The 22949-nt window shown below is 34.8% G+C and overlaps 1 long non-coding RNA gene across 5 annotated transcripts; it reads right to left on the bottom strand.

Moving 5' to 3' along the window:
• Positions 1 to 9729: 9729 nt before the first annotated feature.
• On the bottom strand, positions 9730 to 18383 carry LOC116115539. 5 transcript variants are annotated; one of them, XR_004125707.1, is made up of 10 exons: positions 18074 to 18383; positions 12457 to 12789; positions 12172 to 12372; positions 11995 to 12087; positions 11776 to 11896; positions 11585 to 11690; positions 11361 to 11416; positions 11056 to 11255; positions 10785 to 10958; positions 9732 to 10686 (listed from the first exon to the last, which is right to left on the bottom strand). It is a non-coding gene; the product is annotated as an uncharacterized LOC116115539 (long non-coding RNA). The 5 variants fall into 5 exon arrangements; XR_004125702.1 differs by having other exon boundaries at positions 9733 to 10686; positions 11056 to 11280; XR_004125705.1 differs by having other exon boundaries at positions 9730 to 10686; positions 11361 to 11690.
• Between the last annotated feature and the right edge of the window lie 4566 nt (positions 18384 to 22949).

Raw genomic sequence — 22949 nt, 5'->3', positions numbered from 1 at the left:
GGTTGGTGTCCTGGTCGAATGCTTGTGTGTTCGATTCAATTTGGATATGTGTGTTACATAAAAAACTATAAAAATGCAAACTGTACGATTCATTGATCTGCAGAGTTTGCCTTGACAAAATAACACTTTGCTGTGGCAAGAAACGAATTAATGAATCTTGCCGCGGCGAAATAAAACTTCGCTACGGCAAGAATCTCTTTGGAATTTTTCAGAGTTTTCTGGAAATTCTGTTCCACTGCAGCAAAATAAAACTTCGCCGTGCCAACAAAGTTTCTGTCCCATTTTTGTGTTTTTTGCGAAGGGACCAAACTGCATTTTTTTAGAACCTATAAAGCCAATAATCATTTTGCACATTTAAGAGGGTAATTTAATAATTTCACCCACCCAATTCAAAAATTGATGGTTTTGAATGTATACAATGTACTTGTTTGAATATTGCATGGTGCCCGGTACATAAGCTTTATGACCTATGGTGAATGTTCTAAATTATTTTGGGTATTTATGGTTGTAATTTTAAAATAGGGCCTACGTGTCCTGCCTTTCTTCCCCTTCTTGATGTACATTCTCTTCTCATCTCATTCCCCTCGAATATAAATCGAGGTTTCTAAATTTATTGATGTAAAATTAGATTGAGATTAATTTTATTGTAAATTTAGTATGATGTTTTTGTAATGTACTTGAAGACAGAGCAAAGGACGAGGCAATCATACTTGAAGACTCAAGATATTTATTACAGGACCCCTAGGTGACCTATCGATTCCTCTAGGCTTGAGGAAATCGGTTTTAGTTGGGCTATGATGCGTATTTCCTACAACATGCAAATGTACCAAGTATACTAGTCGCACAAGTAATAGAGTGATGAGTGAGTATCGTTCCCACGAGGATTGTTAGCTAAGCACTAATCTTCCTACAATTCTCAAGTTGGAGCAATTGATTTTTTTTGGATTAATGGGAGCTATTTCTAATTAAAACTGAACAATAAATTTTAAACTAAAATTAACTATGAATGCGAGATGAAAAACACAGATAGCAATCAATTCAAGCAAAACGGGTAGGGTTTTGACTTCATTCGGATTTTATGGTTTAAACCTAAGAATTAAACTAAATTCATATTCATATGCATTAGTTGTAAATCAAACTCTCCGAAGTGTTAAACATACCTTCTCAGGCTATGTTTTCCTACTCTTCCTTATTAACTATCCGCACCCAACAATTTGAAAGTTAACAAATCCAAGCTCATTAAGCATAAGAATCCTACAATGATTTCATTGATTTTTGAATCTATCTCTAGCATCAAATACTACAATGGTGATTACCCAAGAAGCCTAACATGATTCATTTCTCAATCTCACCATGTTCATCACATATAAGCATTAAAATTCAGAGCAAACACACAATCAAAACATAATCATATGAAAATAAAACAATCAATCACTTAACCCATTAAAATCTGAATTACAATCAAAACCCTAACCCAAAATGGGTTAGTTCATAGCTAAATCAACACTACAAACAAGAAAAACGATAATATTAAAGTTCAGCATAATGAAAATGAGAGAAAAGACAAGAATTCTCCCCAAATGATGAATCCCCTGGTTCGAAATCGAATCTTCACCCTTGTTACAGCTCAAAATCGCTCAAAAATAAATCAAAGGAAAAGTAAAAAGCTGCTCAAACCCTATTCCATCCCCAACAAAAAGGCTAAGTGTTTCTTTTATACCTCGCCCAAATTCCCCAGAAAAACACGCACAAAGTAAAACTGTGCGTTTTACAAAACTGGAATTTACGATCGTCGCCACGGTGAAGAAGAAATCTCGCTGCGGCGAAGAGAGAAGCAGACATGTTTAGTGACTGGCGTACTTCGCCGCGGCAAAGAACAAGTCTTCGCCGAGACGAAGCTTCTTGAAAAGTTCTGAAATTGCAGAACTGCCACTCTGCTTGCATCTTCGCTTGATTCTTCGATCCTCGATGCTCTCCCTTGGGAGCAAGCTTCATAGTGCTTTATTCTGCTTCAGAACTCTCCCAACTTCTGAGATCCGCTTACTTTTGAGTTTAGAATTTTTAATTTTGTCCTTATTTGCTCAAAATGTCCATTTTAACCCGAAACACGAAATGTAAAAAATTAAGCAATAATTCAGGTTAAAATGAACTAGAAAGTACCTGAAATCTGACTAAAAAGTCTAATGAAAATGGTATAATCCACGGATTATCAGGCTATGTACCAGCACGTTTATATTTTGTTTAGAATGCATGCTAAGGTTGAATGTTTAATAACATGCCAAATGTTGTCATTCTAACAAAGATAATAAAACTGGTGAGACGTAAAATAAAAACCCTCAATTAAAGTATATTAAGTCATATGTATGGCTTCCATCACCATGGGTTTAATCAGAATTTGGCTACGGCTTCATTGAGAATGATAAGAAGAATACTCTTTTCGAGCTTTTGGATATGTTGAAGGCTACTGAGTCAGGCATGAAAATGTCAGAAAAGTTGATGTTGGTTGAAGCCAGCTCAAGTGAAAAGGAAAGGGCTCAAAAGTCATTGGAAAGAACTGTTGTAAAAAGGAAAGACGTTTGTCCTCACTATGGGAACCCCAGCCACTGGAGGAAACATTGCAAGGCATTCCTGGCAAAACGGAAGAAGAATGTTACTTCTTCGTCAGGTACGTTCTTGAGATTAACTTTTCTCGTCAACATCTTGGGTCATTTACACAATATGTAGTACTCACATTTGACTGATGTGCAGGGACTATGACAAAGTAGATTGCTCGCCAAGGGAAAGGTGGACCTACCACTTGGAAATGGAGCATGTGATGCTACATTTGCTGTAGGATCTTATTGTCTAATTTTGCCTATGGGCTTGTTTCTTGGAACTTGTGAATTATTATGATTTTCTTCAGTTTCTAGAAATTATATTTTTGTGTCCACTTAGGACAAATGAGAATATTACTTACTAATGCATTATTGTCCTTGAGTTTAAATAATATTCCTTATGGAACTATTTCATAGTAATATGTTCTCAAGATAGACAATAAGGATAATCTCAAAATGACAACTATGCCAACTGAGGCAAGTTGAGTTAAACATACTTGAAGGAATGTGGGATAGTATTAAAATTTGTATCTCCGTGTACATCCTAGCATAATGGTGTATCTAAAAAGGGGATTAGGATCTTACTTGATATGGTTAGATCCTTGATGAGTTTCTATGATTTGCCCACATGATTCTAGGGTTATGCCTTAAAGACTGCGACTCATGTACCAAACCGTGTGCCGTCAAGGTCTGTGGATTAAACTCTATATGATCAATGGAGTGGGCGAAGGCCCAACTTGACTTATCTAAGGATTTGGTTTTGCGAAGCTTATGTCAAGAAATTGATTTCGAACAAGCTGGGCCCGAAATCTTGCATATGTATATTTGTGGGGTATCTTGGGGTATCTTGAGAAGATCAAAGGATACTATTTCTACCATCTAGAACAACGTAAATTTTTTGTCGCTCGTACTGGTGTCTTACTAGAAAATGAATTTTTCTAAGAAATACTAATTGGAGAAAGGTAGAACTCGATGAAGTTCTAGTACCATAAGATACATTAGACGAAGGATGGCAAGATGTGCCACAAGAGCTGGTTGAATATTAGGAGGAGGTTACTCCACAATTTGTGGATCAAAGTGAACCACCTCAAGTAGCACATGAGCTACGTAGATCTGGGAGAGTACGTCGTGAGCTCGAGAGATTACGGTTATCTCATGACTCAACATGGTGACGCACTGGTCTACCAAGACAATAAACCCAGAATCTACGAAGATGCTATATCGGATCCAAATTCTGTTAAATGGCTAGAAGCCATTAAATCTAAGATGGACTCCATATACCAGAACCAAGTGTGGTCTCTAGTGGATCCACCTGAAGGGGTAAAACCCATAGGTTGTAAATGAGTCTTCAAGAAGAAGGCTAACATGGATGACAAGGTGCATACATATAAGACACGACTGGTTGTCAAAGGTTTCAAACAAATTCATGGTATTGACTATGAAGAAACCTTTTCGCTAGTTGCCATGATTAAATCCATCCAGATTATGCTTGCGATTGCTGCATATCATGACTATGAGATTTGACAAATGGATGTCAAAACAGCTTTCCTGAACGGAAACCTTGAAGAGGATGTGTATATGACACAACCAGATGGTTTTGTTCTTGATGGACAAGCTGACAAGGTATGCAAGTTGCAAAGGTCCATTTATGGACTCAAGCAAGCTTCAAGGAGTTGGAACATTCGTTTCGATGAAGCCATAAAAGAATTCAGTTTTATCAAGAACGAAGATGAGCCATGTGTTTACACAAAAGTGAGTGGGAGCGAATGGCATTCTTAGTGTTGTATGTTGATGACATACTTCTGATTGGGAATGACATACCAAACTTGCAGTCGATAAAGACTTGGTTATCCAAGTGCTTCTCCATGAAGGACTTAGGAGAGGCAGCCTACATCCTCGGAATAAAGATCTATCGTGATAGATCACGTAGGTTGCTTGGCCTAAGTTAGAGTACATACATTGACAAGGTATTGAAAAGATTCAGTATAGAAGAATCTAAGAAGGGATTTCTTCCAATGTCACATGGAGTTTATCTCTCTAAGGATATGTGTCTTAGACCACAAGATGAGAGAGATAGGATGAAGAGGATCCCATATGCATCAGCAATTGGATCCATCATGTATGCCATGTTATGTACTCGGATTGATGTCTCATATGCTTTAAGCACTTGTAGTAGAATCAATCTGATCCAGGTGACCGTCATTGGATTGCTATCAAGAACAATCTTAAGTACTTAAAAAGGCTTAAGGATATGTCCTTGGATTATGGAAGGGAAGATGAGCTCATTGTAAGAGGATACAATGATACTATTTTCAAACGGATAAAGATGATTATAGTTCCTAATTTGGGATTGTATATTGTGTCTCAATGGAGCTACAGTGAGCTGGAAGAGGTCGAATCACAGTATTGTAGCGGATTCTACAATTAATGCTAAGTATATCACATTATTTAATGCAACTGTGTAGGCGGTTTGGATCAAGAAGTTCATTACTGAACTTAATGTGGTTCCAAGCATTGCTGATCCAGTAAAGTTCTACTGCGATAACAATGGAATAATTATTGTGGTTGAGGAATCACGGTCTCACCAGTAATCCAAACACATAGTTAGTTGATTCAATCTAATCTAAGAGATCAATCAGAAAGGGAATGTGTAGATTTCCAGAGTACCTACTAACCCATTGTTGAAATTTTTGTTGTAGCAGAAGCATGGTTGGCACTTGGGTCATTCGATGTTGAGTGCATGAATGATTGACTACAGTGCAAGTGGGAGATTGTTGGAGTAGGTACCTTATAGCCAATCAATTATTATGGAATTGACTCTTTGTAATAATATTTATTAATCAATAAAAGACATTATTTTCTATATCATGTAAACCATAGTTGTATGTATTGATATATGTCCTTAGAATGGTAGAATCATGATAAAGGTATCAAGTGTTTCAAATCTTGATAGTGAGAACCCTATGAGCTCATATGGTGGCCATTCTAGAAACGTCCGTAGCCCCAGTATTATTCTGACCAAGGGCACAGATAATACGGTAAGACTATCATAGTGTTGAACAACCCTGTCGAAAGGTAGTGACAGATCTCACTTGTCAAGGTTGTTGGGTGACAACCTAGTGCAACACATGGGTGCTTGCTGTAGGAAAGTTCACTAGACTAACACACTAGAGGATTCCATATAGATGGTAACCCTAGTTTCTATGGAACAAATCCTCTAACGAATGGTGGTGCATGTGATCCTTAGACTTGAGATCACCGGAGCACCTTGTGCACCGATTGGTGTAGTTTGACACTAGCCCAACGCAGTTCTATTTAGGCTGTCAATACGATAGTGATTGGTTGCATCGAGAAGTGTACAAGACTATTGTGGATCGACAGAGGATTCATCACTCCTAGGTACGGGAGAAGTTATCTCATGGCACAATTCAGTTAATGAAAATGACAATAAATTTGTGATCACAGTGGGATTGAGTTGTTGCTCAATCCAATTCATTATTCCTATCATTGGTCCAATAACTGAATACAAATATATCGAGAGTAAACTGAGATTGACACTATTTCAATACCCTAGTCTCACTGAGATAACAGATGATGAAAGGATTTGATTGTATGGTAACCATATCGTTGACAGGTTGCTGCTTTGTTGAATCTGAATCTATTGGATGGCCATGATGCCTTGCTAGGGGCCAATCTTGGTTTGTGTATAGTGAGACGATTAATTGGTGTTAATCGCGACACTACACACTGTCGATATGATGAGAAACCTATGGGTCACACACAGAGAAGATAATTTAAGAATCAGTTTGTGCAAAGGGTGTTTTCGTCTTTTAGGGCAAAAGTTTATTTTAATAATCTCACAGTGCTATTAAATTTGCTGAGGTGGTTAGCCATATTTAATTTGTTAAATAAGTGAGATTATATTTAAATATATGTACACATATATTTAAATGAATTATTATTATTAATTAAATGTTGATGTATTTCTATAAATATATTAATTGAGTTTAACTGAAAATAATAATAATTATAATTAAAATATCATGATTGGGAGTGTTTGGATGTAGAGGCTGTTTGGGTTGAAGCCCAAGCCTATTCTTTATTGGAGTAGGGTTTTATGTGCACTATATAAGTGCAATGTTATGTGAATTAAAGGATGTGAATTCATTCAATCAGTTTCTTTGAAAGAAAAGAAAAACACACACAACCCTCTCCTAAGCCTCATGCCACCCTTACTTTATTGAATCAAAGTTTCTTTGATTCTTGATTTTATTCTTGAAGCTGAAGAGGATTTAGTAAATCCCTCTTTGGTTCTTCGGGTTATCTTCGTGTAGATTACCATTGGTTCAATTCTATTTTGAATCGGTAGTGAACCTAGCCAGAGACAAGTTTGAAGAAGCCTCCAAACGTGTATATGAACTCTAAACTTTACTCTGATTGTTCATATTACAGCAGATTTTGATTTAACATATAAACTGTATAATTTGTGCCTTGATCTTGGTTTAGAAAGGAATCGATCTATGCTTGTTTTTTGTTTTGTTTTCTGCTGCCATGGGTTAGATCGTTTCCTTACAGAAGACAGTATATTATATTCAGATTCACACTAGTGTATACAATCAACACTCAGAATTCATGTTTGAGGATATGATCTTATGGACTTAAATTAGACAATGGATTCGACACAACAGATGTACTCGCAATATTGTTAGACTCCTAATCTATCAGAATAATCAAATATAGTCACAAACATCATTGATGATCAAAACTCAACTGAAATTGATGAAGTCATATTTATGCATATTTTTCACTAAGAAAGCAAAGCAAAAAGCTATCAATACAACATTTGCTACCAATGATTTATATGAGGCATAAAAAGTCCACTATAAGATCAGGGGAAACAAAATATCAGTACAAATAAATTAAGACTCATTTTCAAACACAATGACCTGTTCTATCGCCCCCAAATTTAAATTGAAAGGCTTTGGCATTTATTTTAACAAGGCTTGTGACAATGCTATAACTTTCAACGCTATAGAATATATAAGATTGTTGAACAGATGCAGGCGCCAACAACTACAAAACTATGCAGCTATAAAAAGTACAAACTCAATACAAGTCAAATCATGACATAAAATTTGCAATAAAAACAGATCATTATGGTTGAAGAGTGGATAACAAGCAGAATTTCAACATTTCAGTTCATTCACCTTGATGATTGCCTCTAGCAAGAATAATGAATATGTGAAAAAATAATTCTTCCAAACAAAAATTGGCAAAAGAAAAACAACTAATTACAATATCCCTTCAAACACATCTATTGCTTGAATGTTTAAACTCTCAATAATATAGCACAAATTGGTAAATACAACTGAATGCAAATAACCTTATGCAGATCCTTTCACTCATGACAGTGTCACCTTAGACATAAAATGAAAGAAGAGATGCAATCATTTTTAATAAAGGCATTTCTAAAAGTATGCATAGTGGTAGAATTGAATTATCTTACAGATGTAGATTGTAAAAGAAGTGTTGACATAGCAGGTGGAAATTATTTGAACATAATTATACAGTGCAGAAAGACAATTCAACAGCTCCTCCACACAATGATTCTCGTGCAATACATGGTTATGCTAACCCAGCAACACCAGCAACACAATAGGCAAAAATGCAGAAAGGAGAGAAATGTAATAAATGAAAATAGATCTGTATTATATTAAGTGAATGGAAATGACAATTCATAAGAACAATTATCAACAACAAAGGGAAAGTAACAAACTATAGTCCCAGCAATTCCTTCCACTAACTACTAAATTCTTCACACGCAAATAACACCTAACCACCCTCTACTAACACACATGCACTCTCACACATTTTTACCCTTATGCCCTTTATATTGATACACCTTCTTAATGGGAGGTCTATCAATAACCTTAGGGGTCTGTCATAACCAAATAACAAAAATGTAAACTCTCCAGATCGCAAATAAACAAATTAGGATGAGCATTGTTTTTAAATCTTAAAAACAGATTATTCAAACAAGATTAAAAGTAAGGAAATCAATGAATTACTAACCCTACGTTTTATGGCACTATAATTAAATTCTCGTTCTTCACACTTGCCAACCGATTGGCAAGCAACTATGCACTTTGGGTTCTTGTTCCCATGGCATTAGTGCTGCCTGTTATTGACAATGAGCTGAGGCTCATGAAACCAATTTCATTTACACTGCCCCCATTACCCTTCAGCTTCTCATATAAAGCCCCGGCCAAATTAAAAAAATACCAAAATTACAACAATATGCAGTATAAAACCCAATGAAGATTAAATCATAATCATTAGTATAAGCAAACAACTTACATTATATAAACTATAATGCATGAGGCTGTCAACTCCTTCATATCAAACACTTTTTCAAAATCCTTCTTAGATACGTAAGTATAGCTATCATAGTAGAATAGGTTGTCATCTGTTTGCACACAAACTGTTTGCCTATTGGGTAGAAGACGATTAACCATTGTTGAGAACATCTTCAGAGAAGGATTGTTTTACACTTTATGTCTCTCAAACACCAATGACTATCGTGTTTTCTTCTTTCTCAATGGTGTCACATCAGCCTTTCTCTTCCCAGGACTTGTGTGCTTCTTGTCCAACTTCATTTGTTTAGGCTTTGACTTAACAAGTGTGATTGCTAATTGATGAACAATTTTAGAACCTCGCAAGTGCACGAATCGCTCTCGTAGTCTAGTGTGCAAAAGCAAGGTTTGATCCCACAGAGATTTGTAAGCAATTTGCTAATCCTAATAACTATGATTCAATTGAAACTAAAAATAAGACTTAAGAATGAAGAATTAAGGAAGATCACTTTAAAAGCAACAACTGAATAAAACTAAAATTAAACAACTATTAAAATTATCTAAAACCCAATTGATCAAAACCTAGGGCTCCATTTCACCATAATTATCCAGCTCTATGTCAAACATCTCTATTATTTATCAATTCAGTCTCTAGGGTTCGCATTCACTAAATCAAGGTATTACCACAAGGCATTCGGGATTAACCTAGTATTTTTAACACAAGACTAGCTAGGGCGTATAGTCTAGCCTATGAATTAAAAACCCATTAAGCACAAGAATACTTAAAATCATGAATAAAGGCGCATCTGTCAGGGTGTATACATAGACACTAATTATTCAAGAAATCATTAACCAACTAATATTCTGTCAGGGCATATGCACAAAATACTAATCATTCATTCAATAATCTCCACACAAACAACCTACTAATTCACACTAAGTGTCGTCACACAATAATGAAAATTAAAGGCAGAATAAATACATGAATTAATCCAGATTTTCATTGAATTGATAACAATAAATATATGTTTAAACATAGAGCCTTCCAATTAGGCTACATTGGATCCCTAAATAAGAGTTTAGTTACCCATGATCATAAGGAAATCAAACCTTAAAATCTTGAAAACGATAAAGTACAATAAGAAGAAGATGAAACCCTAGGTAAGATCTCCTCTTCTTGCCTCTTTCTAATTATATTTGATATTATAAACCCTAGCCCCCTAAAATATTGCTAATGACATCTATTTATAATATTAAAGTCATGAGGGTATTATGGTAAAAAGTTATACTTCAATTAAAAACGCATAATAACAAATCTGCACATCTCCAAGCACTAATGTAACTTTCGTCTTTATTTTTAACCATCTTCCAGGTTGAACTAGGCCACAATCAAAACATAATTGTACCTCTGTCTCTTAGATTTAAAATGCCACCAGAACCAGGTCAATCGGAGTTGTGTTGCTCAAGTTATTATCATTTTCGTGCAGCATGTTCTGGCAAAAAAATTTCTGAACATAAATTTCTCGCATTGCGCCATGGCATAATTTTGTGGCGCCGCAGAATGAAGTTTTTGTCCATTTTGCACGGCGTGGGAATAGTTTCGCTGCAGCAAATAATCTTCAAAAATCCATAACTTCTTCGTTGGAGCTCCGATTCTCGAACCATTTGTTCCTACATGCTTATGATTCTTTTATCTTCAATGTCCATGCTTGAAATCCTCATTTTCAGCACCTAAGCACCTAAAAATTCACAAAACATACCTATGATTCTAGAAAACAAAAGAGATACATAAATTAAGTAAAATTAACCAATTAAACCTAATTCCCTCACAAAATACCTTTAAAATCACTAAGTATGAGTGCACTTCCAAGCACTCATCACTAATTCATTACCCAACGGGTCAATGTCCTCATTCTCCATATCAGAATCTACCTTGTTGTACATAGATTCTAATTTCTTAGCCACTTTTTTTGGGAGTTGTATACTTCTTCTTTCGAAGTTTCTTAGAAACCTAGTAGACATTAAAAAACAAGTCAATATTAAAACATAATATTATGAATAAAACACAACTAATTTGGAATAAGTTAGTAGATGATTGTAGTCTTTACCATGTTAGCTACTCATAATACAAGTTCCTCTGGCCAAAGCAGATGATGGCCAATCGCATCGCTTACCTTCACCAAAAATTCTTCATCATCTGGGAATGGGAGAGATGGGCTCCCATCAAACACCACATCCATGGTCACCCATACGTTGGGACCTTCATATTCTATAATTGTCCCCTTTGCCACAATGTTGGCTTGGGAATCTACGACAAGGTAACAAGTATTATCCTACAATAATAAAGTGGCCAAAAATTAATGTTAAATAAACATAGCATTTATGTCTTGTTAACCAAAGGTTTAGATCTTACCACTGTGACCGATTTGGCCAATAGAGCATTGCCTTTCAATGGCTAATGATTGCTTCCTGCGTCAAACATTAGACTCCTATTAATCAATTGATTGGACATTTTCTCAAATATCTCCTCCAAAGCATTACACTTCTTAATAAATTCATCTCTTTCCCTTATCATCATATCTCTAACATTTTTCGGAATCTCAAAGTACACCCCATGGGTGATAAACTTCTCCATACCTCGTACTAACCCTAGATGTTCTTTGGTGCCTAATGCTTGACTGAGGATGTGATTTTTGCCATCCGTTTCCAACGAGCTAGTCTTTGCCCTAGTCTCAAGGTCACTCTACAAATAAGACAGAAGAATTAAGCTTGTTTCTGATGCCCACAAGCAAAAGTATATTGAATTGTATGATAACATAATTCCTCACTTGCAATCTTCTCCACTATGTGAGCCACTTCTGAGTCATAACCTCCACCTTTTCTATTTCTAGCCAATTTCCATGTCAAGCTTCTATAAATTTCCTCTTTAGTCAACCCGATCTCTTGTTTCTAGAGAAAATTAGTCACAAAACACGCATATTAACAAACACATATTAGTCATGTAATAATACAATGTTTCAGATAGTATGAAAGTTTAAAATGCTTACAATTTCTTCAATAAGATTAGCGTATCCCTTCTAGGACAATCTATGGTTGTATTTGTTCTTGGCTTGTTTTTCCTTTAGCTTAGTGCCCAATGTCTGCCCAAATAAATAGAATGGTTTGTGACATCCAAATAGTTAGATAAATTTATTAAAGCAGTACAATTGTTTGAAAATGTTCACCTGAAAGTTTTTCAATGATCGCTTAGCCACAAATTCTTCCTAGGGACTCTTTCTAATGAAGTTGTACTGTGGTGGAGGTCTCACCAATTTACCACTTTTATCCATAAAGGGAATAATGAAATTCTTGTTTAGGATATATTTGAGCGACCTCTACTTTACTCCAATGTCTTGAAGTGTTTTCTTTCAACTCTTAGGGTGTTCCTGAAAAATAGTAAGTATTAACATTCATGACATATAATCATTGTATTATTCCGATTTAGGCAAAAGTTTTAGTAATTTACATACACAAAATCCCATATTTTTCTTTTCAAGTCTTTTGGCACATGTCGCCAGTCATCCTAAATAATAGGAACCATAGTTCGAGCTACCATCCCTTCAAATGTGGCTGACTCCATAGCCTAGGGTCCAATAGAAATACCTCTTTTGTTATACTTTATTGTTAGTTTTGTTTTAGGCTTGCCTTTTTTTGTTGGACCCCTCTGTTTTTTCCTCTCTAGTTTTCCATCTTCACATTTAGGGCTGCCTTCACCTTCATTTTCATTTGAAATGTCTTCTATCGGTGGATCCATGTCAAACAAAATTCTTACCAAAAAAGCCTGTCCATAAAGTCTTCAAAAACTTGAAAATTTCAAATGTAGTGAATATTAGTACAATGTAATGGATGAACAATGCGATAACTGAAATATTAAGAAATTAAAACAATGCAATGCATGAACAAATGAATTGAATTAGTATCTTACCAAAAAATTAGAAATTATCTGAATTTATTCAACCCAAATGCCCTCGGCATCCCGACGTGTATACAAAAAATCATCGTTATCACCACCATCAATAAACAAAGAAGCTTGTGCATCAATTGGGCTTTCAAATTGCATGTGATCATCAATCTCATTATTCAAATCCGACTTGTACTTCTCTTTGGCATCATAGAAACAACAACCCAATTTTCATCTAATTGGTTTGTTGTGTAAAAAACTTGTTTAGCTTGAGAAGCCAATATGAAAGGATCGGATTTATGACCTAATCTATTTGTATTTACTAGTGTAAAACCTAGATAATCTATTTTCACCCCCACCATTACTATCAAACCAATCACACTTGAATATGGGCAGATTAAACATGTGATAGTCAAGTTCCCATATTTCATCTATAACTCCATAGAATGACACGTCACCATATATGGGATTCTTATCCTTAGCACTTGCAATTTGCATTGTATGTGCGACTAGGCTAACCCCACTACATTGTGTAACTCTATCAATATCATGGGCTTGTGTGTAGAATTGAAATTCATTAATAACATAACCCGAGAACTTCATAACGAAAGGACAAGGTCCTTGTGCTAGCTAACGCGAAGTGTTTGATATCTCATCACCATTGGCCAAAGAAATTGAAACCTGTTTAATAAGTAGTCAATATCACAAAGTGGCATAAATTGGTTAAAGAAGACTGAAAAATTGGGGAAGCTTGATCCACCTTATCTTGTAGCCAATGTGCAAGGTGCGAATGTGTTGACCTTGTAACCATTTTGGGTTTCTAGATTGACGGTGATGTTGTTTCTTTAACATCTCCATATGTTCCCTATATAAATGCAATTGAATTACTCAACACAATTAATTGAACTATACAAAGAAATTGAAATGAGAAAGGGATAATCGTTACTCAATATAAGGCTCAACTTTAGTTGTATTCAGCAACACATAAAGATGTGCTTGCTATAATATTTGACTATCCACAAGTGTCAATTGATCACCCAGTAAAGGCTTGCCAAAACATGTAAATTTGTCAACAAAAGCATTTGGATCACCGATTGGTTTGACACTGTCCATGTAATTTGAGCAAAACTTTAACGTTTCTTCTACTACATAACACTCTGCAATGCATCCCTCAGACCGATTATGGTTCCTCACATAACCTTTAAGTGTTTTCATATACCTCTCAAAAGAATACATCCATCTAAAGTAAACAGGTCCACATAGCCTAACTTCTCTAATGAGATGCACTGTCAAATGTATCATTATATTAAAGAATGAAAGAGGGAAATATTTCTCTAACAAGCACAATGTCACAACAACATCACTTTGTATATTGGTTAACTTGCCAACATCAACAACCTTACTGCACAGTGCATTAAAGAAGAAGCATAACCTAATGATAACATATCTCACGTTCTTGGGCAAAAGAGCTCTAATGGCTAACGGTAGCAATTGTTGCATAAGTACATGATAGTCATTAGATTTCAAACCATGAATCTCTAAATCATCCATTGAGACAAGTTTCTTTATGTTTGAAGAATACCTTATGGGTACTTTGAGATTTGCTAAGGTTTCACAAAACTTTCGCTTCTCTACTTCATTCATAGTGTAACATGTCGGAGGTAACCAAGTACTTGTCCTTCGAACTTGTGGTTCTAGTTCTTTCCTAATCTCCATATCACAAAGATCTAATTGTGTGTTAAACCCATCTTTCGTTTTATCTGGTGTATTCAACAATATACCATAAATGCTTTCACACACATTTTTTTCAATGTGCATGACATCTAGTTGATGACGAACATACAAATGTTTCCAATATTCAAGTTCAAAGAATATGGATTTCTTCTTCCATAGTTTATGTTTGTCGTCTTCACATAATTTACGTTTCTTTGGCAAGTTCTTTCCTCATACATTTTCAATGCCTTCAAGTTGTCTCAACAATTCTATCCCACTCAAAGAGTCATTGGGAGAACCAAACTCTTGAGCACCATTGAAAGCTTTCTTTCTTTTCCGGAATGGATGATTCTCAGGGAGGAATCGCCTATAAGCCATATAACAATTCTTCCTGGAATTTTTCAATCTACAAGAGGACGTACCTTGTACACATATTGGGCATACATAATAACCTCTAACACAACAATCGGAAAGGTTTTCATATGCGGGAAAGTCATTTATGGTCTATAGTAACACCGCCTTTAAGGTGAAATACTCTTTCCTATAAGCATCATAAGTCTCAATACCAATTTCCCATAATTGTTTTAAGTCTTCGATTAGAGGTGACAAATATACATCAATATTGTTCCCGAGTTGTTGTGGACCTGAGATCAATAACTTCAACACTATGAACTTCCTTTTCATGCACAACCAAGGTGGGGGGTTATAGGTTACAAGCATCACAACTATACTTACAACTTAGAGATCTATGTGGATTGAAACCATCCGTCGAAAGAGCCATTCTAAGATTTCTACTTTCCGAACCAAATTCATCCCACTTATCATTAATAAGTTTCCAAGTGGGTGAATCCACTGGATGTCGAAGTTTACCATCATTCTTAATGTTACATGCATGCCAAGTTAAGTCATAGGCAGTTTGTGGAGGTTGAAACATCCTTCTGAACCTAGGGATAGGAGGAAACTACCATAAAACCTTTGAAGGAACTTTGGAATTGCTTGATGATTTATCAACTTGTTTCTTCCGACGCGAAGCACCACAAGATGGACATTCGGAAAGATCCTTGTATTCATTCCTAAATAGAATACAATCATTTTGACATGCATGAATCTTCTCATATTCTAATCCTAATGCTGCCATGACCTTCTTTGCCTCATACATTGACTTAGGCATTGAATTTTCATTCGGTAGGACATCATGAAGGCTACACAACAAATCCAAGAAACTTGTGTCTGACCACCTATACTTCCCTTTCAAGTATTGGAATTTCATGAACCCACTAAGCGTACTATACTTACACCCATTATACAATGGCTTTTCACAATAATCTAGAAGTGTTTTCAATGTATTTGGATCTTCTTTGCAATACTTCTGAGCATCATTAACCATATCCTTAGTAAAATCAAAGTCTTTAAATGTTGATTCATTGGTATATGAATCATTGATGTTCCTAGAGTAATTGTCATCAACATTTTCTCCATGGAAAACCCAAATCCTATAACTTTCGTCAAAACCCAACACAAACAAATGATCACGGACATCTTGAATTGTATGATGAGACATATTTGCACATTTTATGCATGGACATGGAATCTTATGTGGATCATTGCACCATGTTTTTGCAGACTCCAAAAATCACTCAACACCATCTTCATATTCTTTAGAAAATCTATCTAACATAATCCAGGATTTGTCCTTATTGAATATGATGGTAAAACTTGGATAAAACATTATTACATGCTTAAAATTGTCTTTGACAAAATTTAATTTCAAAATTATCGTTAAATGGATTGTGAAACATTATGGGCAGATTGTTGTTTGATTTGGTTAAAGCTTTAAACACAACTATTTTGAGCAGGAATGTTGAGGCAACTAAATTGTCTTTCATTTTTATTTGATTCTTATTGAGTGTGCTTTTGTGATGTATTTTAACATTTTCTAATAGAGTGAAGTTATTGAGGTTTGTTTAATCTATACATTTTCTAATAGAGTAAAGTCATTGTTCATGTTTGAATCTTAAACTTTATAACATGGAATGACATCTCTTTCTTTGAAATTCATTTTAGCAAATCTTAAGAATTCTTCCTCTCTTTCATATTCTTTTGACATTCTATTTAAACAAAGCATTAATTTCACCTAAAGCATTTCATTCACTATAAATAAATACAACCAAGTATCTCTAGCTATTATAACTAATTGAGTGCAAAATTTCTAAAGCATTTTCAAATGCACTTCAAAATGTTATTTTATCTATTAATCTATAAACCTCAAAGATTGTATCTAGAATTGAAAGCAACAACATTCAAAATATCATTACAGTAATAAATTCAGTAACTACTTATATTAAAACAAATTGATAGTAACTGGGACAAACTCAATTAATAATGTGGTATTAATAACCAAACTGAGTCTGACATTATATAGTGATTCTGCAGCAACACAACACATGTAATCATTTCATTTTCCCTTTACACTGCTTACTAATCACAATGCCTTACCTCCTTTGGTGTTAAATATGCCTAATCAATTGCTAAATGAAAATGTACAACTGTATTGTTCAGAGTGTCCCAAATGACTATATATTAATCAAGTTTTCTATTTTTTAGGTATAAATGAAGGCCTGCTGGGCTACTGCCAATATAAACCACAAACACCTAAGCAAAGAGTCTGTCCAATGTATATTCAAAGACAAGAAAAGAATTCTCACAATGTGACATTATTCTCACAGTAAATCAAAAGACTTCTCACAATACCATATAGTGGATTTTGTCATCTCAATAACTTCAAACAAAAATGTATCATCTCATCATAATTTCGACTACCAATTAAGTATAAATTAACTCTAAACTCAAAAACTTATAACAATATTATACTACATAATATGTTTTTTTAAACTGCTAACCTAAAAAACTGTCTAAAGACCCTAAACTCCTAAAAAAAATACAGCGTAAATTTATTTTTATATATAAATATTGTGAATCATTATACTTAGGACTCATATTTACCATTTTTTTGAAGAGAAAAGTTTTTCTCAGTACGACATTATTAATCTCACATTATATAATACCTTTTTTATTTTATTTTTAATTTTAAATTGCTAACCTACAAAACTGTCTAAAGGCCCTGGAATCCTGGGCAAAACCAACCAAAACAAAGGCACTGAAAAGCATAAATATTCAAACCAATGTGAATCTGGACGCAAAGAAAACAACACAAGAAAAGAGGAAACTCATTTTTACACTCAGTACAGAAATAATAGTAATAATAATAAGCGAATGTGAAAACAATGTATTGACAAAGTTGTTTTCCACTACAGATCCAATCAATTCATATTTAACATATGGAAATCATAGTAAAAAGCAATATGTGTTTATGAATGAGAAGGCTATATAATGATGAAATAACTGTAATGTTTATAAACATAAAAACAAACATAGAAGACATGTTCATCCAAGGAAGAAAACAACATTCTTACAGGTGATGGTTTGCGGCGGCGGATGTGGCAAAGCGATGACTTCACTGTTTATTGCTGCTATTGGGAACTGAAGAAACAATTGATGGAAGAGATTTCGACGATTTAGTGGAAGAGAATTGGGCGATTTAGTGAAGGAGATTTAGGGTTTGTGGGCTCTGATTAATTTAGTGGAGGGGATTTGGGTTTTTGGAGGTAGTTCTGTTCTTGCCCTAGGTTTGACTTGGTCAAAATTTGGGGGAAAATGGGTTTTGACAATGAACTGTGGTGTTTTGGCCAGAAAGAATTTGCCTTAGCCAAATTTGAGTTTTGTTTTTTTTTTTTTTTTTTAATAACTTAATCCTTGGCAGTTAAACACTATCAAGGATTAAGAATATAACATTCAGGGAATGAATTTCATTTTTTCAAAATCCTTAATAGTTTAACTATCAGGGATTAAGACTATAACAATCAAGGAATGAAATTAAACAATTTAATTTTTACAAAATCCTTGATAGTTAATAACAATCAAGGATTTGTTAAAATAGTCAAGGATTGTCTCAAATCCTTGATAGTTGAAAAAGGGTCAAGAAGTTGTCAAGGAAAAGACTTCTTGACTGTTTTTAAAATAATCAAGAAATTCTATCAAATTTTCTATCAAGAAAGGCCTTTTTCCTTGTAGTGTATATAGATTGAAATAAGTACTAATACTGGTAGTAGTAGTAGTAACAATAACAATAACAATAACAACAACAATAATAATAATAATAATAATAATTGTAGAATATTTATTTTTGTCAAACTTATGAGTTATGTGTGTGCACAACACAACAATTATGTGTGCACACTAGCTGCCAATCCTTTTATTTGGCTTCTCTCATCTGTTGTGTGTGTGTGCACATCAATTCTTAGTACACACAGTTTGTCGTACATGTGTCTTGGCTTGTTTCATCTCGAGTGTGTGTGCATAACGGTCTATGCTTATAGTCTCGCTTCAGACTCTTTGCAACCCGACATGAGTTGCATGTCTGATAGAGAGAAAAAGATTGTGTTTATCTTTGTCTCTTGATATTTAGGACTTTTTTACATGTGTCATTTTTTCCTTAAGTGGTCCTAGGGAATAAAGTTATCTTTCCCAATTTTTTTTGTGGTCCAAACCAAAAGAAGGAATACTTTCATTATTGGACAAACATAGGTCAGGTACTTGTTGCTATCATGGCACTGTTTTGTTGAGCAAGAAAACTTTTATTATATAATACTCTTTCTTGCATAAATGTATCTAACCTTTGATCTCTTATTTCATCTTACTCTGAAAGTATTCTTTCTCTTAAGGTTCAAGGTTCATTTTCCATTTTGTGCCAAAACCTCACCATATCAAACAAAGACTTGATGGCTCTTGGAACGTGGTTCCTTTGTTGATGCTGGTGTGTGGCTTCGTGCTTGAAGCTTGGTGGTTTACAAGCTATTTTCGGGTGTGTTCTCGGTAAGAGGAAGCTCAAATGAGTTGCTACACGTTAAGGATTTAGAGTGTGGTGCTAAGTGTAAAGTTGAACAGGGAGTTCTTTCGACTGTAACTTAGATAAGCTTTGAACTATATCTTGTAATGTGTTTTTAACTTAGTGGATTGCTTCGATCTGGACAAGGTCTCATGGATGTAGGCTAAAAGTGGATTTAGTCGAACCATGTATATGGTTGTGTTATTTATTTTATGCACTTGTGTTTGATGTGGCTAAAACCTGGAAATGTCTTAATCCACTTGGTAAATATTCCACTGCACTTTAAAATGGCTAATCCAAAACCAAAGTGGTTTAACCAATCCCCAACAAGTGGTATCAGAGCGAGTTCTGATCAGTAACTTTAGTAGATCCTTACCCATTTTACTCATCTTCGTTTGCATCTGAGTGATCTGGCTGGTGGATGAAATATGTTCTGTATTACGTTTTTACTTCAGATCTGCTATTTGTCTGTGTGTGCACTTCCATCTGTGTGTTAGCATCTGTTTGATTGTTTTTCATCATGAGTTTCCTCACTGAAGGTGGATCTGCTCATAGACCTCCTCTGTTAGAAGGTCTTAGCTATTACAAATATAGACCTAGGATGCGTGCCTTCCTTAATTCTATAGATAGTGAATGGTTGGATAGCCCTAGTTATTGTTGAAAATGAAGTGTCTAGACCAAAACATGTTGCTAGTTGGACTGCTGATGAAATAACTTTGGCAAATTATAACTCTAAAGCCTTTCATGCTTTTTTTAATGCTGTTAATGTGAACCAAATGAAAGTCATAGCTAACTATGAGCTTGCTAAAGATGCTTGGGATAGAGTCCAAGTCAATAATGAGGGAACTAGTACTGTGAAATGAAATAGGCTTAGAAGAGTTGTCACTGATTTTGAAAATTTGATCATGGAAGAAGATGAGACTATAATTGATTTTTATGGTAGAGTGTGTGATATTTCTAATGAATGCTTTGCTTTGGGAAGAACATATTCTAATGCTGAACTTGTCAGGAAAGTGCTTTGCTCTTTGCCAAAGATTTATGTCAAAGGTCACCACCATTGAAGAATGCCGAGATTTGGATGCTATGGACATCGATGAACTCATTGGCTCTCTCCAAACCTATGAGTTGAATCTGCAATGATGGGAAAAACAGAAACCGAGCAAAGGTTTGGCTCTCAAACATGAGGTTAATTTTGATCCTTTTGATGACTGTGATTTAAACTCTTTGGATGATGAAAATTGTGCTTTACTTACAAAGAATTTTTCAAAGTTTTTAAAGAAAAACATGAAAAAGCCTCATAATAGTTGTTATGACCGAAAACCTTTTGTGAAAAAGTCTTATGACCATCAAAACCCTGGTATCTTTACAAAGAAATTTTCAAAAGATAAAGAAAAGAAAAATAAAGGTATCAAGTGTTTTGAATGTGCGGGTTTTGGGCACATACAATCTGAGTGTGCTAACATGCTGAAAAGAAGAAAGGTAAAGCCATGATTGCCACTTTGAGTGAGAGTGAGCATGATGAGAGTGATAATGATGATTTGGGTGATGATGAGAATGTTTTAGCCTTCACTGTGAATCAAGAGGATGGTAAGAGTGAAGTTTCGGACAACACTGAAGATATCTATGCTAAGCAACAAGAAGCATATGATAAGATGTATGACCAATGGCTAAAAGCTATGAAAAAGTTACAATCTCTTGGTATCAAGAATGCTTCCTTGTTGAAACAAAAGAAAGCCTTGTTCGAAAAGATTGTTGTTCTTACAACTAAACTGACTGAGGCTAAGGCTATCATTGATAAGTTGAATGCAAATTCTCTCAAGCTTGAAGAAATGCTTGGTCAAGGAAAATCCTTCAGAGATCGGTGTGGTTTGGGCTTCAGTCCTAGTGCTAGCACATCGAAAGCTGGTGCTAACATGTTTGTGAAAGCCACCAGAACCTCTGCTGAAGGAACTATTATGAGACAGGTTGCAAAGGTATCAAAATTCATTCCCATTTGTCATTTTTGTATCAGGAAAGGTCACATCAGACCCAAATGCTTCACATTCATTGCTTATTTGAAGAAATTTTTTAAAAACCATAGTTTTGTTGCTAATGTAAAACATAATACTAACAATGGTTTTTCTTCTAAGAGAGTTTGGAAACCTAAAGTTGATGTGAAATGTTTTGTGTCTCATACTTCTTTGCTTGCATTTCAAAATGATTTTTGGTATCTAGACAGTGGTTGTTCAAGGTATATGACAGGTAGTAAATCTCTCTTGACTGTGAATCGGTTGATAGTGGGCATGTCACTTATGAAGATGAGAAGAAAGGTAAAATTCTTGGCAAATGATCAATTGTGTTTCATGATTTTCTAGTTTTGAAAGATGTTTTACTTGTTGATGGTTTGAAAACTAATTTGATTAGTATTAGTCAAATTTGTGACAAAGATTTTGTGATTCAATTCTCAAAGAACAAGTGTCAAATCTTGAATGGTAATGGTGTTTCTTTCCTTGAGGAAAAAAGGTCAAATGACAATTGTTACTTGCTTTCTAACCATGTGTCATGTTTTAGTTCAAAAACAGATTCCACTAACTTATGGCATGAGAATCTTAGTCACATGAACTTCAAGGACTTGGTAAGACTCTCAAAGAAAGAAGTGGTTAAAGGACTACCAAAGCTTGAACTTCCAAAAGGTAATATGTGTGGTCCATGCCACCAAGGTTAGCAAACTAGAATATCTCATAAAGCTTTGTCAAATCACAATACCTCATGTGTTTTGGAATTGCTCCATATGGATCTAATGGGTCCTATGCAAGTTGAAAGTTTGGGAGGTAAAAGGTATGTGTTTGTTTGTGTTGATGATTTTTCAAGGTATGCTTGGGTTGATTTTTTGCGTGAGAAATCTGATTCTTTCAATGCATTTCAGAAATTAGCTAAAAGGTTGCTTGTTGAGCAGAGTTCTAAAGCTACAAAGATTGTAAGAATTAAGAGTGACCATGGAAAGAAATTTGAGAATGATGATTTTACTAATTTTTGTGAACTGTAGAGCATATTTCATGAATTTTTAGCACCAAAAACACCTGAACAAAATGGTGTTGTAGAAAGGAAAAATAGAGTGCTTCAAGAGATGGCTAGGGTAATGCTCAATGCCAAAAAGCTCCCTACAAGACTTTGGGTAGAAGCTATTAATACGGCATGTCATATTTCCAATAGAGTTTACCTTAGAAAAGGTACTATTCAAACTCCCTATGAGTTGTGGAAAGGATAAGAAACCTGATCTCTCATATTTTAATGTGTTTGGATGCAAATGTTACATCTTGAATGATAGAGAGAATCTAGGTAAGTTTGATTCTAGGAGTGATGAAAGAATTTTTATTAGATATTCTTCCAATAGCTGTGCATTTAAGATCTATAACATGCGTTTT

Source organism: Pistacia vera, unplaced genomic scaffold (genome assembly GCF_008641045.1).
Source record: "Pistacia vera cultivar Batoury unplaced genomic scaffold, PisVer_v2 Contig1013, whole genome shotgun sequence".
NCBI lineage: Eukaryota > Viridiplantae > Streptophyta > Magnoliopsida > Sapindales > Anacardiaceae > Pistacia > Pistacia vera.
Note: the sequence above shows the minus strand (reverse complement) of the source record. Positions and strands in the feature narration are given on the sequence as shown.